Genomic DNA, 15,714 nt, shown 5'->3' on the forward strand with positions numbered 1-15,714 from the left:
TCAGTGTGAGTGCCTTGCGGACAGCTGACTTGGCTGCAGACATCCAGTGAGGCTGGCCGGACCATCTGTTGGGAATTTTCCAGGTTCACTGTAAGGGGCTGATCCCTTTCTCGGTGACTCTGAGCACCACGGTCACCTGCGGCTTGTCACGGTTGCCAACCTGGGCGGAGGCCAGCACCTGGCTTACTCATTTGACAGTGCCACCTTTCTGTCTGTCCCTATCCCAAGGACAGGTCCCCAGACAGTCTTTAGCCAGCTGCATTTCCTCAGAGGGTTCTCCCTCTGTAGTGGCTACAGCCAGGACTCTGTCAATAAAGGACAACCCTGAATTCCAAGGGGCCTTCCTCCCAAAGTAAACTGGAACTGGAGGGAGAGAGGCAGGGAGGAACGCGGGGATCAGGAATCACGTGGGCTGTACCTCTGCTTTGCAGGCAGGCCTTCCCTTCATTAGCAGCTGTGGAAACAGGCCGTTGAGAAACTTGCTCCAAATCACCAGGCTGCTCTATTGGAGGAGTGGAGGCAGGAATCGGGGCCTGTGGTCTCATTTGCTACCATGGTGGCCAGGCACCACATAGAATGCCATGGGGTTGGGGGTTGGGCAGAGAGGACACAGGAAGTCAAGCCACTGAGGCAGAAAGTGGGGGCAGATAGAGCAGAGCCCAGCACTTCCAGAATTCTGCATGCTTAGGCGTTTCTAGGGTGCCTGTTCCCTCTTCTGTGCCTCCTTAGAACATGTCAGACCCCATGCAGCTGCAAGGTGTTCCTCACAGAATGAATGCCTGTCCACCGACTGACTTACACTTGGTCTTTAGTTTTTTTGCCTTTTCATCCCCTACTTACAGTCCAGCCACCTGAGCTCTGTGGAGCTGTAGGATCTGGGAGCAGCAGCCTACACTGTTCACGCCTGCCCAGCCCCCAAAACCCTAGGAGTTGTGGGTTGGTGCTTTGGTCATCTGGTCACCTCATGCCCATTCAGCTGGGAAGGACAGCGGGGTTTCTCAAAAGTCCACTCTGTGCCACTCACTGGCGCATGTGATCTACCCAACAACTGCACCGAGAGGTCTGGTACTGTTAAATCTCCTTGGTACAGATGGTGAAATCGAAGTTTAGCAAGATTATGAAACAAGACCAATGTTACACAGCCCTCTGTAGCTGTGAGGAAGGCCCAGGCGTGAGTGACTGCCAACCCCAAAGGCAGGGCCCCCTTCTGCCATGCTCCTGGCCTGGGATGCTCGCTGTGCGTCTGCGTCTGACAAAAAGCATTTTCCATGTTCAGAGCTGCCCTGGGATGGTTTGTCTGTGGCGTATCGTAACCCGGATCCTCTTTACTTCCCCCTAACCTTGTAAGGTCTTCCTCCCATCTGTTCCTCTTTGTCATTCATAGTAAGGTGCCTGTCTGCAGGCCCAGCCAAGGTTGGGTATGATCTGGGGAGTCCCAGGGATTTTCCAAGGCCTGAAATATTTCCATCATCCCCCAGGGATGCCTTCCCCAGACACCCAACCTATATAAAAGGAAAACCCTTAAGAAGCAGGCACACGTACACGCCACTGGGGTACTTTTCCAAGGATTACATCTTTCTGGGGAGCACCCTGATAATAACAGGAACTAAACAGCATTTATAGTTTTTGATCTGGTAATCTGGTAATGTTAGTTAAATAGACCTCAAGGAAATATCCCTAAAGGGAAAAAAAAGTTCAAAGATATTCTCAATAGCACTGTTTACAGTAATAAAAAATATTACAAATGACCTGAATGAGCTATAATAAGACAACTGAAAATGACAGATATGAAGGTTGTCACAATCTAAGGGAATGCGTAAGTGAAACTCAAATCCACAAAAAGATGGAAAAGATCACACAGAAGATGTAAGCACTAATCCCTCCTGTGCAAAAACATTTAACATGAATACCAGGATGAAGAAAAAAATGCAGGACAGACAGAGGATGAACTGCTTAATGGGCTCCATTTTTGTAAGTCCACACGGACAAAGGCAAAAACTCACCAACAGCAAAAGCACCAACGTCTCCTTCAACAGAAGAAGGAAAACATCAAACATAAGGAGAAAAGGCTGAGTGAAGGCGAGCCTCATCCGTCCATGTGCTCTCTTCCTTTTTCAGCATTTTCTTGGCACCACCATGTTCTGAGCTTGGAATACCAGCCCTGGTTAGCACAGTGGCCAGAAGACAGACTTTGCCGCTCTGGACCTTCATCAGAGGGTCGCAGGGTGGCTGTCTTGTCTATCAGAGGTTGGGGTACGGGCCTGCCCTTTAGAAGGCAGCTGCTGCTGAAGGACCAGGGGAGTGGACAGCTCCCCGGCCTTCAGTCTGCACTGGCAGCTGGGACCCCAGTCCTTTAGGTACCATTCGGTCCATTATGGTCCCAGTGTTCCATTGTGCAGTGCCCCCCCCCCAGCCACCAGGGTGGGGTTTGCTACTAATTCTCTCCACGGTGGTTACCCTCACAGGCACCACACACCCCCTGCAACAGTCACATGGCAGTTACTGTGCACACAGTGAAAACTGGTGACTCCCAGCTTGTGGATAAACGACTACAGTCCACTGAAAATGGCATAGTGGACACTGCCCTACCCCAGAGGCATGGGAGGGGAAGCTGTAGCTGGACACTGGGCAAAATGGGAGGCACAGGCCAGGGTGGCTCTGGGGAGAGGATCCATGATCTGGTATCCCCCATGTCTCACTAAACCATCTGGACAGCTGGGCTTGGTCCTCCCAGGCCCATCCTGAGGCACCTGCAGCAGCCTTCATCCAGGGGCCTCAGGCCCTGCCTCATGGAAGGGTCCTGGAGGTGGGCAGCAAAGGAGGGTCTTTAGCTGTAGATACCTACTAGGGACCCCATGAAGCGGGGAGTCTTTCACTCTTGCAATGGCTGGGCCAGGGACCCCGAATTCTTAAAGTCCTGTGGTGGTTTTTATGCTTTACTAGCTTCGGAAGTCATTGGAAATATGAATCAAGTACTACCATCCCAGGAATCAGAAGTATCTGGGCTCAGAACCCAGCTCTGTGACTTGGGCAAATAATGTGACCCCCACCCCACCCCCAGCCCCCAGCCCCGTGTCCTTACCTACAAAATGGGGACCACCATACCCAATGACAGACCACATTTGGGCAGTTCCCCTAGGTGCACGGAGTCACTGGCTAGCACACACTGAATGCCATCCTGTGGCTTAGGGCTTTGGCCTGGACACACCCGAGGACAAGCATCCTGTTCACTCTCTTATTCCTGGCATTAGACTCAAGGTCCTGCCCCAGTAATCCCTCACTATGTTCAAATAAACGCGTGTTGGGCAGGCAGATAACATGTGGAGGTGGTCACTTGCACCAGGCACCTAACACAAGTTGCCCAATACATGGGAAAAGAAATCACATGTAGTAGCTTTCCTAAGCAGCCAGTTGGCAGCATCCTCCCTGCCCTTGAGTTAAAATTTTTCCACTTACAAGAATCCTCCAGGAACACATTGTTTGAGGAGCACAGGCTGGGGGTGGGGGAGGCCACTGCTGCTTTATTTCTCTCTGAACCAACCTCCAATTTGGACAGCACAGGGCCCCAGGCTCCTACAGTCAAAGGTTCAAAGTCTCTGTTCCCTGCTCAGGTCGCGGTGTCACTCAGAGCCACTCACCCCACAGGCTGCCCTGGTTCCGCAGCAGCCACTAACGGAACCATTTCTGTCCTCCTTGGAGTGGCAGTTGGCAGTGGCAAACAGGAAGTTGTCTTGAAGTAGGGCGTGGCGGTGCCCTGTCAACATATGCGTACAGAGACAGATGCTTTTTGTTTTCCCCTTCTGCCCTCCCCTCTCTCCTCCTTTAGGAGCAAAACGTCTGAATTATATTAGTGAAGGCAAAATGTTTTACATGATTTAAGATCAACTATTGCTAACATATCAACAAAAACCAAAGACTGAAAGCAGCCTTTGGTAACATAGATCTGTTTTTCTACTGTCAGCTGCTCACTTGTAAGCATTTAGTGAGGAACTTCACGTGTGTGTATAAACCAGGCCACTTACAGCTCAAGTCATCCTAGGGAGCCAGCTGGGACCCCCATATAATTCGGGGCACCTGATGTGCACCCTGCACCAAGGACTATCATGAGTAGGAAAAAATGCAGAAAAAATGCAGCTTGCTAGCTTCGGGATGGTTGGTATCATCTGAATACTAAAGGCCTGCAACATAACACAATTTGCATAAAAACAACAAAGAAAAGCAGCCTAAAGAGTACATATAGCCCTAAGGTGTCATTGTCAGCAGGCAAGAAATGGGAGGGACCACACGTGGGGGTCAGGATAGCTGGCTTGCAGGTGTATGGTAAAATTTTCCACTCTGCTCCTTCCTTAATCCAAGGCTTGTGCCTCCACAGAAGGGCCCCCAACCCAGCCTCCTACTCCTGACCTCTTTCCCAGGCAGCTGCTGTCCGCAATGCCCGCCTCAGCCCTGTCTCGGTGCCAGCTCCTGCCCACGGCTGGAGAGTGCTGTGGGCGCGCGGGCTCATCTTGCTGCAGGCGCTATGGGCCTCTGCACATTTAGCCTGCCAGGCTCAGTGCCCTACTCTGCGCTCAGCCCCACGCCCTTCTGGGTAGCGCCTGTGCCCTGTGCTCACACTTACACATCCCAGAGAGCCTGTTTGCATAGGAGGCTGAGCCAGGGCTGTGCTGAGACACACCACTCAAGATGTTTCCTGGCTCCTGGCTGTGGCCCCGGCCAGTCAGAATGCACCACTTCCCCTTTAAGGGAGCACGCCCAGTGCAACCAGGGAAAGGCAGAGAAAAAAGCCCAGAAGGGTCAGCTTGAAACGAATGTGGCAGATGAACTTGTGTTTTCCTGAATCGCACACCAGAGGCAGCCAGCTCCTTGAATGCTCAAGACAGCCAGTGCCATGTGTGCAGGGCTGGGGCCTTTCTGCCCCTACCCTTAGGCTCTGGGAGCTGCTGTCACCTTGGCCTGAGACCCGTGCAGACCCACCATGGGTGGTGGTGGCCAGCAGACACCTCTGACCTCCCTAGCCAAGGCCTGCCTACCCTGTCCTGAAGGGCAATGTCCACTTCAACTCCCAGGCTATTCTCTGCAGATAGCAGAAAGGTCGCTGGGATAACCGGAAAAGCTTTGTGACCTTTTTCACCGTGCACCCACACAGGGGCTTTTTAATCATCGGGATCCTTAGGAAGTTCCTTTCCCGATCTCGGCAAAGGGTAACAGACTGCGGGAAGCGGCCCACTCCTAACCCGACAACAACAGTCTACAACAACGCTTCGTGTGATAGGACTCCGTCTGTATGAAGTGTGCAGAGCAAAGCAAGCCAGAGAGAGCAGAAGTGGAGCACAGCAGTGGTTGTCAGGGGACAAAAAGAGGGTGGGGAGCAGTCATGGAATGGTTAATTTTCTGTCACATAAAGTTCACCTGAATCTTCTCAGAGGAGCTCTGCTGGGCTTCTGAGAGAACACTGTTCTGTGCAACCTGGCTATTTCCTGATGAGCTTTGGGTCGGCTTCTGCTATGGGCTTACGCCTTTCAGTTAGGGAAAGTAGATGCAAGCCTCTAAAATATCATGCTTCCCCAGGCCCAGCAGAGTGACTCCAGGAGAATTTCAGGCTTTGGGGAGCTGGGACCATTGCACGAGTGAAGTGGATGGAGTTCCTCATTTTTGGAAGGCAAGCACTGTGGGAACCACTGGGTCAGTAGCCTGACAGTGTGACCAAAGCCAGAGCCTGAGTCTGTCGTGGGAGAATTATTCATGGATGACACTACTTTGGCCCCCTGGATTCTTGGCTTCCTTTCCTGCTCTCGCACAGAGAGCTTCTTCCCAGAACTAAGGAGAGTTAATTGGTTTTGGGCTAGAAGGAGGCATCCTGGTCAGTGTCTTGGAGTGGACAATGGGGTGAGAGCTGACCAGCCACCTGCCCAGCCCTCCTCTGGTATTTGCAGCTTTGGCTGGGGACAGTCTGATGCAGAGGGGTTAGCTATGACCCTTGTCCTCCAGCCCAAGGCCAGCAGGTCAAGGGCTCCTGGATATATTCTCCCCATCCAGGGGACCTTCAACTAGAGGTCTGCTGGGTGTTGCAATGCTTAGGAGAAACACAGATGAAAGGGCAGGCCCCGTGGCCTGGGAGGGTGAGTCCTTCCAGGGAATACATGGACACTTTTCGTAGGACTTCTGCGGAGGGTTCCAGGAGGACCTGGAGGACACAGATGGCACATGGCCCTCAGACTGGCAGTCCCATAGCATGCTGGCACTGCCTCCATCAGCCCTAGTCCCTATCCTCACCTCAGGTGCCTGTGGGGTAAACAGGTGGGCCAAGTTCTCAGCACACTGGTGCCTTAAGAAATAAAACTCAATGTTTACACCATGCTGGCTTCTGAGGGGCAGGAAGTTCAGAAGCCTAACTCTAAATACAAACACAGACAGGGAAGGCCCAATTCAGACATGCACAGAGGATGCAAACGGACATTTCTCCAAAGCACATGGACTACAAGAGTGCAGGAAAAGGTGGGCCACCTCATTAGTGACTGGGAAATGCAAATCCAAACCACAAGGAGGTACCAAGCACTTGAAGACTAACTATTAATGACAACAGCAAAAAAGGGCAAACATCAAGAGCTGCTGAAGACCTGGAGAAGGCGGAAGCCTGTGCACTGCCCTTGGGAATGTGAAATGGTGTGACTGCTGTGGAAAACACTCCAGTACTTCCTCAAAGAGCTAAAAAGAGAATTACTATACGATCCAGCAATTCCACTCCTGGGCAGACACTCAAAAGAAGTGAAAGCAGGGTCTCAAAGAGATACTTGTTCACCGAGTTTACAGCAGTGTTATTCACAATCGCCCAGGGAGGAGGGAAGCAATCCAAAAGTCCACAATGGATGCGCGGATAAACACACTGTGGGGTGTGTGTGTGCATGTGTGTGTGCATGCACACGTGGACCTTTCACCTTCACAATGAAGGAAGTTCTGACACATGCTTTAGCACAGAGGAAAGCTCGAGGACGGTATGCAAAGTGAAACAAGCTGGTTACAAGACAACAAAACTGCATGCAATCCATCATGCCACATACCCAGAGGAGTCACACTGATAGACGCAAAGTGGGATGGTAGTTGCCAGGGCCTGGGGAAGGCAGACTGGGAAGTTACTTCTAATGGGTACAGTGTTTGGGTTTTGCAGCATGAAAAGTTCTGCAGGCGGTGGTAGCAATGGTTTCATAATAATGGGAACATACTTAATGCCCCTGAACTATACATTCAAAACCGTTAAGATGCTAACTTTTATGTCAATTGTATTTTACCACAATTAAAAAAATATTTTTTAATGAAGACAAGTCAAACAGAATTACCATACGGCCCAGACATTCTGCTCCTGGTATACACCCCGAAGAACGGGAAACAGGTACTCAACAGAGCCTTGTACTCAGAAATTCACACTGGCACTATTCACCAGAATCAAAAAAGCAGAAACACCCGACTCTCCACTCGATAAAAAACCAACCAACCAACCTGTGGTCTATACACATGATAAAATGTTATTCAACCACAAAATTAAAGCACGATAGATGCTACAACACAGGTGAATCCTAAAAACACTGTGTTCAATGAAAGAAGCCACACACAACAGGACATTCACATCGCATGATTCCCTCTTCATGCCAGGTCCCAAGAGTAAAGTCCACAGAGACAGAACACAGATTGGCTGGTGATTTAGGAGGTTGGGGTGGAGGTGGGGAGGGAAACATAACTACTTAGCCAGGTGTGGGTGGCACACGTCTATAATCCCAGCACTCAGGAGGCTGAGGCAGGAGGATCACTGCGGGCTACAGAGTGAGTTCAAAACCAGCCTGTACTGCATAGTGAAACCCTGTCTCAACAAGAAAACAACAACAACAAGAACTGCTTAGTGGTCATGAGGTCTTACTTTGGAGTGAGGAAACATTTTGGAACAAGGTAGAAGTGGTTGTGCAGGGTACAAAATGCCTCTGAAGTATTCCCTGTGAAATGCTTAGCTCTTCGTTATGTGAATTTCACTTCAATAATAATACTAATAAGTGAAAAGCCTGCAGAAAGAAAGGGCCAGGATGGCCTATAAACAGCACAATCAAGTTTAAGATAACTGGGTTACCTTCAAAATCCTGTTTGGGACCATGCAGAGAAGTCATTTGGTGGTGGTGGGGATCTGGGAGTTGAGCCCAGGGCATCTGCACTGAGCTACAACTCCAGCCCTTTTTATATTCCAAGACAGGCTCTTGCTAAATTGCTGAATTGCCCAGGCTGGGCTTGAACTTGCCATCTTCCTGCTTCAGCCTCCTAGGGTGTTGTGATTACACCACACCCAGCAATGAAGCAATTTTTAAATTAAGATAATTGAGGTGGGCACGCCTATAATCCCAGTACTTGACAGCCCCAGGAGGCTGAGGCAGGAGGTTCCTTGTGAGTTTGAGACCAGCCTGGGCTACAAAGTGATCCAAGGCCAGTCTCAACTGCATAGTGAGATCCTGTCTCAAAAAAAAAAAAAAAACAAAAACCCAAAACATTCAGATAATCAAGGTGACTTTTGGGAGAAGTAAACAGGTACTCTAAGATAGCAGCTCCCAAACTGCCAATTTAGGTCCGGGAAGAACTCCCGACAAGTCTTAATACCACACATTCACAGAGAGGTTGCACCCAATTTGTGTGGTCCAGTATCTGCGGCAGGGTCCACTCCCATTATGCATTGATGAGGTGGACAGAGGATGCCCAGGGGTCTGCTTGCTTGTAATGTCTTCACCTGAGCAAGCCTGGCTGAGTCAAACCAGCAATAAACAGCACAAGAGGGCCAGAGATTTAGCTCAGTGGTGTAAGTGCCTGCCTGGCAAGCATGAGGTTGTAAGTTTGATTCCTGGTACAAAAAAAAAAAGAATAAAATAGCACATGAAGCCCAGACTCTACTCGCTATTCACAGATGGGAAACTGAGGCTCAGCTGGCCTTCCTTCCCAGCCCTCCCTGGTACAGGGCTGTCAGAGGAATCACCACTTTCCAGGGATCCAGGCCATAGCGCTTGGGGTCGGGACTCAGCCTCTCAGCAGCCACCTTCCCGGGCTGCCTTAGTCTCACCACCACCCCGGGGCTGCCTACAGACAGCTCTGCCCCTAGGGAGACCTTTAGGATGCCCCCACACTAGTCCTGTTCCCGCTCTTTGGGGCCACCATGAACGGCTCTAACCCCCCAATCATGGGACACTTGGCTAAACAGCTCTTTTCTCTGTGCTAACCAGCCCCAGCCAGCCTTCTAAGTCAATCCTCCCAAATCACCGCTTTCCCTCCTCTCCTGGCCGCAGCTGTCTACCCAGCCTGGAGCTCAGAAGCAAGGACAATTGCACAGGGCTCTGCCCTCCACAAGCAGCAGCAGACAGACTTGACGGCTTACTTCTCCCAGCTGCCTCACCTCTAAGTCTCATTTCACTCATTCTGCTGCCCAGCTGACAGAGCCGCAGGTCTCTCTGCAAAATGTCATCACGTTGGGTTCAGTCTACGGCTCCCATCTGTCGGGATCTTTCTGGACTCCAACCCATGGACATGTCTGTCCTCCCACCCGAACAGAAAATCGATAAACCCATCAACGCCGCTCTCCTTCCCAGTCCTCGCCTACAACGTGGAAGTGGACAGGCCTAGGACAACCTGATCTGAGCCCTGTGCTCTGTGTCCTGCTGCCAGCGCTGTGGAGGTGCAGTTGTAGCAAACTCCTGTCTTCCGGCTATGAGTGCCTCAGTTCTCCATTTCTCTTCCTTCCCAGAGGAGTCATCCTTGGTGTCTTTAGAAAGGAGCTAATGAGAGGCCCTTTCTTCTTGGGGTCCTGAGACTGGGTGTAAATTGCAGAGCAAGGCATCACACCGAGTGAGCAATCAAATGCTACTGTTATTGCTAACAAGAAATATAATGCTGACGATAAACATGATTTTCCGATTCCCTAACTATCCTCCTAATCTACAGCCCAGTGCAGACACAAGGCTGCTGGAATCCAGAGGAACCCTGGTGGCCAAGTACTAGAGCCCAAATCCTAGCTTTCCCTGAGGTAGCTCCATTCTTGAGGTTTGCAGAACCTGCTCTCCAGTGATACCAGACCAAAAGCAGTTCGAATCAGGCTATGTAAACCAAAGAACTATATTGCGAGTATTACTAAATAACATCTAATTTAGTGATACCACTTCCATCAGCAGGAACCCGCCTGCTCAGTGCCTGAGGAACCTGTAGATGACTGGTGGCCAGAAAGGTCAGCACAGAGTAGCTGCCCTGCTACGACGGAATGGATTTCTGATTGCCTCTCTGGCAGCAAGCATCCCTCTCTCACTTCAGACCCACACTGAGGCTGGCTTACAAAGAAAGGCCGGAGGTCCCCCAGGCTGGCAAGGAGGCCCTTGCCTACAGGAACACAGTGTCTCCACCACTCCCTGGTCAAGACCAGGACCTCAGCAATCAGGAGCAGGGACGTGCATGTGATGAAAGATGGAGAGGTTGCTTTCAGTTTCCCAGTGACTGGAACCCCAAAATCCTGACTGGTGATTTCCAAGAACAATGAGCTGTGACTCTCTTGGGGCAAACCCTCAGAAACCCGACCTCTCTCAACTGAAGATGTCCTCAGAATAGCAAAGATCTTGGAAGCTCATGCAAAGGGCTGTCAGAAGCTGCCTGTTGACTCATCTCTGGGCCAATATATCCCACAGCAGGGCGTCCCCACGCCCTGGGAAAGCAACAGCGAACTGATGGAAGTAAGATCTCCTCTCAGGGCTGCTAAGGTTGGCTTCTCAGCTTGCAGGGAATACCAATGGCAGAGAACACACACATGCACACTCACATGCACAAATGCACACTGAATTGGCGGCAAGACACTGTAAGTTTTGTTCCAATGGTCTATTGGAGTTTTCCCAGGTCAGGGAGTTTTCCCAGAAAGGTGGTGGGAGGAAGTGGCAGAGAACCCTTCCTGCCACATAGCTTCTGGAGCTCATTGATCCATAAGCTACCCTTCCTCACCTCCCCCATAACAGTCTCCCTCAAGACAGGTGGACTGTGGCATCAGCTAAGAATCATTGCAGGACACACGAAGGGTAACTCAGACATCCACAGCCACTGTCCAGTCTTTCCTATGACTTCGAACACGTTCCCATCCTTTTCCCGTGCTTCCTGAGGCCACGCACTCACACAGAAATGGTGCCTGCGGTTACAGATCCAAGGACCTGGGGAGCAATTCATGGATCAATCTCTATGGCAGGGTGGTTACTGCAGGGAGCTGGGGCTACTGTCAAAAAGAGCAGGGGCAGAGCTGGGCTTATCTGATTGGTGCTGTGGGCTGAACTGTATGCTCCAATCTGCACATTGAAATCCTAGCCCTGAGAGCCTGAGTATGTAGCCACAGTCAGAGACAGTCTTGGAAGAAGTGATAAAACAATGCCCTTAGGATGGGAAATGCCCAGTGTCCTTAGAGGAGGAAGGACCAGGGGCAGGGGACATGGAGGATGACCAGAGAGGAGCCAGCAAGGGTATGGCCATCTGCAAATCAAGGAGGCGCCTCGGGGATAAACATCCTGCTGGCCCCTTACGGAGGGGTAAGGGTTTCTAGATTATTTAAGTCACCAGTCTGTTCTGTTTCGCTGTAATAGCAAACGAATACAGCTGGTTTACCTGGTAATCAGTGTCCCCCATGTGAGGGAGGAAAAAATATGGTTGGAGGGCAGAGGACACTGAACCACGTCCCCTTTGGTTACAGTGGGGGCTGACTCCGCCCACCATGCAGCCCGGAGGCTGAGGCTCTGATTAGAGCTGGAGCAGGACTGAACACCTGGCTTGAAACAGTGAGTGACCCAGGCACGGCCCGGGGTCACCAACTCCCCCTACAGCTTACTTTCTTGTTTGGCTTCTTCCCCTCCTAGGTTCTGATTAACCTATAGGTCATGCTGTAGTTCCACAAAAACAAAAACCCACACCTTGGGAACTGGTGGACTAATGGCTAGGTGAGGTGGCCACAGTACACTCTCAAGGTTTGATGGACACACCTTGACCATCTGGCCCAGCTCTAGGTTCTATCTGGAAGCCTGGCCCCTCCCCGGGACCCCAGGCCCTGCCAGTGGGCTGTGAGCTTCCCATGGAGAGTGAGGTGGGCAGAGCCACTGCCCTGAGGCCGGGAGGGGAAGGGGACTCTCAAGTGCTTCCTGTGAGAAGGGGCCAGACAGACATCAGGATCAATGGCAATCAAACAGCAGACGTGTCTGCCAGCAGGAAGATCCAAGCCAGGAAGGAGGGTATTGACAGGCTGGTGTCTGCAGGGGCTGGTGGTGGGGTGCGGGAGAGTGGCAGAGACAGACAGAGCTGTGACACACTGTCACTTTCTCAAGGATGGCAGGGTGGGAGGGTCTGGCCCATTTAAATGCAAACGCCTGAGGAGCAGGAGAATGTCAATTGGCACCTCTTCCACTGCCAGCCCAGCACGAAGGCCTGCAGGTCCCCTTTCTCCTCTTCATTCACAGGGCTGGGGGTGTCACTACCCAGGGAGGGGGGCACCCGTAACCATGGCGAGCCCGTGTGCACACACACCACGGCACCCCTAAACCTGAGGCTTCCAGGTGGGCCTCAAATCTCCCCACGCCAACGTGGTGGATTGCATGAGGGAAGAAGGGTCAGGGTACCCACCCATGGGGACAGTGAATCTAACTTGAATCGAGACTTTCTACGACTTCCCGCTGCAGCCACTTTGCCCAGTGTGGCTGGGGCAGCCAGGAAGACAAAGTCTGAGGCTCAGTGTCACTTCAGTCCTAGCTTCCGGGCTCTGGTGTGCAAGCCAAGCCCCAGCTCTGGGACCCACTGTCCTACTGTCCTCCCCCAGCTCCGCAGGGCTGGTGTGAGAAAGCAGGGGCGCCCTAGCCGTCCTCAGACCCCAAAGCCAGCTGGCCTCATCATTATACTCTGCAAGGTTGGAGGAGAGAAAAATCACACTCTTCTGTGATGAGAGAAACATGGAGGAGAAAAAGAAATTCGCTCTTGGCAGCTCTCAGCAGCTATCCCTGTGTCAAGATTTGGTCTAACGGTCACATTTACTACCTTGGAAATTTCTGTTTCAACTGTCCATTCCCATTGGCATGATTTGTGGGGGGCCGAGGGACGGCGGGACCCATCTGTGCAGCACCCAAGGACCTGGATCTAAGCAGACTGCCTCCTCAGAAGGCCTTCCACATGGCCTAACCATGTTTATCGCTTCTCCCTCCTTTTTCATTTGTTTGGTTTAAAATATTTAACCCGAGGCACAATGAAGTGTCTCATTTACAGCGTTCTCCTGGACTATTAGACTGGGACGGCACACTCGTTAAGCTGATGAAGGCGCTTCTTACCCATGCAAATTCCGGGAGCAGCCGCCTCCTCGGAGCGGGGAGGTGCTCAAGGTATGCTATCAAGGGCTGATTTGATTACACAGCCATTCAGTGGGCAAAGTGGAGCAATTTTTAGCCAACTGTTCTAGTAAATATTATGGGAGGCCCTTTTATAGAGTGCTAATTCTGGCTCGGTGCTTTCACATTTGATTCTCATTCAACACGCGACTCGCATTACAGCGTCCCCTCAAAAGACACCACTACCACCAGGCTAGGATGTCACATATGTCTGACCTTGGTTGGCAGGCCATCCTGTGGTGGATAGTCATTTGAAAAATATTATCGACATCTCAAGATCACAATCATTTAGGTGGGGACAAACTTTAAAATCCTCTAATTGCTCCCAGGGTCATGGTTCCTCTGTCCCCTCTGCTATGACCCTGAGTCCCACTGACTGGTTCCCAGGCAGGCTGCAGGTTGCTAAATGGCACTACAAACAAGCTGTGGAGGCTGGAAACAATACCCAATCACTGCGTCCGCGCATCCCAGAGGAAGTGGCATCATCACTTTCATTTTCCTCGGTTTGTGACTGATCAAGGGAAAACGACACCACGTCCTACCCAGGATTAGGATCTCCGAGGTTGGTGGCTGGAGAGCGAGCCCCGGAATGTTACTCAGTGGCCTCTAGGAGAAATTAATTTTTAAGAGCAAAAATAACTCCATGCTGCCCACACACATTCGCTGCTGTCTCTGCAAGAGCAGAAATGCATTTCACTTTTCACAATTGGAACAGAAACTCTCATGCATCCCCGTTTCTCCAAAAAAGTCTATAAATAACCCAGGATCAGCAAAATTATGCAAAAACATCCTGCTAGAAGAAGCAATGTAAACTAAAACCACTTACAGAGAGACTCAGGCTGCCAACTTAATCTGATGCTAGGACGACTGCAAACATGTTGTACTTTTGGAACCTGCAGCGACGCACATTAGCACGGATGCCATTGCAAAAAAAGAAAAAGAACCCCAACAACAAAAGCCCAGCCCCAAAAGCCAGCAACGTGACTCTGTGACTCCGTATCCTGCATGGCGCGAGACCCGATGGCTGACCAGAGGCAGCCTGTGCCAGCTACCCTTGCTCGGCTCGCACACACCAACTGTTTTGACTACAGGCACTTGTTAAACAGTTTCAGGTCCTACCAGTTGGACACCAGAAGTTCACAGAACTTGCCCCGTGCCAAGAACAACAAGCCCAGAAAGCGAAACGGCTGCCTCGTGCGACTGTTTTGTTAACTGTTTATGCAAGTCCCAAAGCAACTGGGTAAGTATTAGAAATTTAAAAAAAAAGCACTTAAGTAACAAAAGCACAAAATTACCACCTTGAAGGAAGTGCAGAAGGTTGGCGGGTAAAGGACAGACCTCAAGCGATCGACCGACAGACAGACAGACGACTTTAGACTTTATCGGTGGGGTGGGTGGGTGGGTGGTTTTTTCAGTGGCGAGAAACAGTGGGGGGAGGGGTGGTGTCACATGACGCCCTGCGGTTATTAGCAGAAGGAACTGGGTGCTTCCTCCAAGCATCTTTTACTGGAGAATGACTTAAAGAGATTCTGCAAATGCCAAGGTCTGGTTCACTTCTAGAGGGGACAGCAGTGATGCTGGACTCTGCCAGTGGCTCTGTCCCACAGAAGGCAAGGGATGAGCTGAATGAATGTTTTCTTCAGACGCAAGCAAGGGACAGTCTCAGTTCCCTGCTGCTTGCAACAAGGCCATTGACACACACAGGAAGCCAAAGGGCAGTGCCCTGGGGGCAGGGCACAGTGACACTGGGATGGCTGTGCAGTCCCTGCCCAGCGAAGGGGACTGCAGTCTATCACAGCCTGACTGAGGCAGTGAACAGACAAAAAGGAATCCTGAAAGCAGGTTTTTCAGTTTCTTCTCCAGAAGGCATCTGATAATACTGACTTTTGAATAGATGAAATTTTAAGAGTTACCCAAAGACTTGAGGTAACCAGATTCCTAAAATGCTAGGGTAAAGATGAGGTATTTTAAATGACAGAGTAGACTTAAATCTCACACCCTCCCGTATCTCTCTGCTTTAACTATCTTACCTCTTATCTATCTATCCACCCACCTACTTACCTATCATGCCTCTCCTCCACTCCAACAGGGGTAGCAGGTGAGCAAAGAGAAACAGGTTGTAAAGGCTACTGTAACCAGGTGCAGTATCTGTGGAGGCTGAGGCAGGAGGACTGCAAGTTTGAGCCCAGCCTGGGCAACTCAGTGATTTAGTGAGCCTCTATCCCCTTTCCCCTGGCCCTCAAAAAGGGCTGGAGATCTAGCGATGCAATGCAATGCAAAGTCCTACTCCCACCATTAAAAAAAAAAGCCA

At 50.9% G+C, this 15,714-nt stretch overlaps 1 protein-coding gene across 15 annotated transcripts in view; it reads right to left on the reverse strand.

The window, feature by feature from the left end:
- Atxn7l1 (ataxin 7 like 1) overlaps positions 1–15,714 on the reverse strand; it is a 222,050-nt gene that overhangs the window by 53,436 nt on the left and 152,900 nt on the right. Inside the window, exons 1-2 of one of the 15 annotated variants that reach the window (XM_063238098.1) lie at positions 4,405–5,155; positions 3,639–3,754 (exon numbers count right to left, since the gene is read on the reverse strand). The exons of 11 other annotated variants lie outside the window; for them this stretch is intronic. The gene's annotated coding sequence lies outside the window, so the exon portion shown is untranslated. Of the gene's footprint in view, positions 1–3,638; positions 5,156–14,229; positions 14,521–14,701; positions 14,799–15,714 lie in introns of those variants that run through there. 3 more of the 15 variants (XM_013152453.3, XM_063238102.1, XM_063238090.1) reach the window with 3 other exon arrangements.

Source organism: Cavia porcellus, unplaced genomic scaffold (genome assembly GCF_034190915.1).
Source record: "Cavia porcellus strain 051 isolate PalLab524CR breed Dunkin Hartley unplaced genomic scaffold, mCavPor4.1 scaffold_2, whole genome shotgun sequence".
In the NCBI taxonomy this organism is placed as follows: domain Eukaryota; kingdom Metazoa; phylum Chordata; class Mammalia; order Rodentia; family Caviidae; genus Cavia; species Cavia porcellus.